The following is a 2161-nucleotide window of genomic DNA, read 5'->3' on the forward strand; positions in this document are numbered from 1 at the left end:
GTTTTAAGAAGTCCGAACTCTGATCAGTCTGGTTCACAATTAGAGCCGATGATTGACGCTGTTTTACATTTCTGGACACGCCGAATTCTACAGCATTACAGTTCAGCCGGTTCACGGGTATACGCGGGAAATATTTTGCAAATGGGCACTACTAGCCTACATCAATGGTCGAAAAGAAAACACGAGAACCAGAAGTCAGTAAGTTGAGTCCAGTTATTTTCATTTCAAAGTTCATGTACACAGAATTTGAAAGCTTTACAAGCGCAAAACTTTCCTCGAGAGAGGTTTATGTGTAAGGAAAGTTTATTCCACTGTCGACTTCAGGTTGCTAGCCCAGTTCCTCAACAATGGTCTTATCAGATTGCTCAAAAATACTTTGCAGAGGTCCTCAGCGTGGTTGCGATCCTCTTTTTCACAAGTCAACGCCGGACATTGTGTGAAATGAGGAAGTATTGCGGACGTCAAGGTGTTGCATAGCCTGCTGGTTCGTCTCACATCCGAGCACTTGATGACCTTGGTGACAAAGGTGCATACAAGCTTACACAGGCCAACTGCTTCCATTGTTGGGTACCTTAGCCGTCCATCGTCAACGTTTCGTGTCAATCCATAAATTGCTCCAGCTGGCCTCGCTGCTTGAAGAAGGAGTTTGCAGGAATCACAAGCCACCTGAAAACGAGCATAACAATGAAAAACGGTACTAAAAGAGTTCAGTCATATTTCAGTTTATATATGTATATGAATTAGTCATCTAAACAAAGGACAAATAAATGCAAGCCTAATCCAATTTTGTAAACTTGTAAACCAACTGTACCTTTTCCTCACATGCACGTGCAACGTAACCGGCCAGGTATACAATTGGTGCCTACTCTATGTCAGCTACCGGCTCACTCCACTTAGTGATGAATTCAAGCTCACTCGAGAGCTCCTTGGCTGCAGATGAGATGACAGGTGACAAGGCATAAGTTTTACCATCCTGGATGGGAAGTTTAACAGCTGCTTTCGCCTCGGAGTTCATGGGAGCATTTGCTGTCTTTGCTGCTTGCAGGATTCCAACCTGCATAAAGAATGGCAAAATATGTAACTCCTTACCTGCCTAATTCTTTTTTTTTACAGATGGTACCTTGAGCAGTTTTTCTGATGTGAACACTGCCGCCCGTGCGTCTACCTTGTCGTTTCCACCAATGAATTGTCTCAGGCTGCTGAAGAGCGATTCAACAGGATCGCTGTTAAGAGCTTGTGTCAGGACATAGCGGAAGCTGAAATACTAGAGATTCAGTTAAATGAAATTCAATAGTATGGGCGTGAAAGACTCCACTGAGAAGACACTTACTTGACGTGATCCAGGAGGTACTCAATTAGTGCCACTGTTGATCTTGTTGTCAAGAGCGTAGCTTCGTATGTCTCCTTGGTGAGTTTTCGTTTGAACCTGCCGCCTTGTATCTGAATGTCCTCAACATAGCACACGAAGTCCAACTCTAACCAAGACAGTCTTCATCGTCAGATACAGTGAATGATTCTTCCTGCTGTTTACATGGCTTCACTGAAGCGATGTTGTGTAGAGCGTACCACATTGCTATCATCCTCATAAAGGTGATTGTTGCAGAGTAGTCTTGAAATTCTGACGCATCCGGGTGGCACTTTGAGTTTTCTTGAAGGTACTGGAGAGTGGCAATAACAGGCGGAGAAAATATTTGCACGGCCCTGCGCACTTTCATTTTTTCGAGGTTGTTTGGTTCAACATGAGCCCGTGTAAGGAACCTTACGGGCTTAACGAGGAGTTGAGTTTGAATTTCAAAAAGTTTCCTTAGGTAGAATCCACCTCGAATGGCTTGCCCTTCATCTACCATTTCCCTTTCTAGGAAGTTTTTGCGGAGATTCTTGAACAAATGGTTTGGATCAAAGGACAAGAAGAGTGGATCACCTTTCCTAAAAGGGTGATGTACAGCGTGGGCAAGTGCACCATCCTCTGAAAGGCGTTTGAATAGGGCAACATTAGTTTGATGGTTGTCCGTCACAATTCTAGCCACACGAAAACCAAGTTCTTCCACTGTTTTCATTACTTCCATAGTCATATAATGAAGCTTGTCATTTTTTAGGCAGCGGGTGAAAAAATAGCCGACCGGTATAACGTAAGGTGTCGACAACCCTCTCAAAACAAAGC

At 43.8% G+C, this 2161-nt stretch overlaps 1 pseudogene; it reads right to left on the reverse strand.

The window, feature by feature from the left end:
- Positions 1 to 775: 775 nt before the first annotated feature.
- Positions 776 to 1847, reverse strand: LOC144133813 (uncharacterized; annotated as a pseudogene).
- Positions 1848 to 2161: the final 314 nt, after the last annotated feature.

The sequence above is a fragment of the Amblyomma americanum genome, chromosome 5 (assembly GCF_052857255.1).
Source record: "Amblyomma americanum isolate KBUSLIRL-KWMA chromosome 5, ASM5285725v1, whole genome shotgun sequence".
In the NCBI taxonomy this organism is placed as follows: Eukaryota; Metazoa; Arthropoda; class Arachnida; order Ixodida; family Ixodidae; genus Amblyomma; species Amblyomma americanum.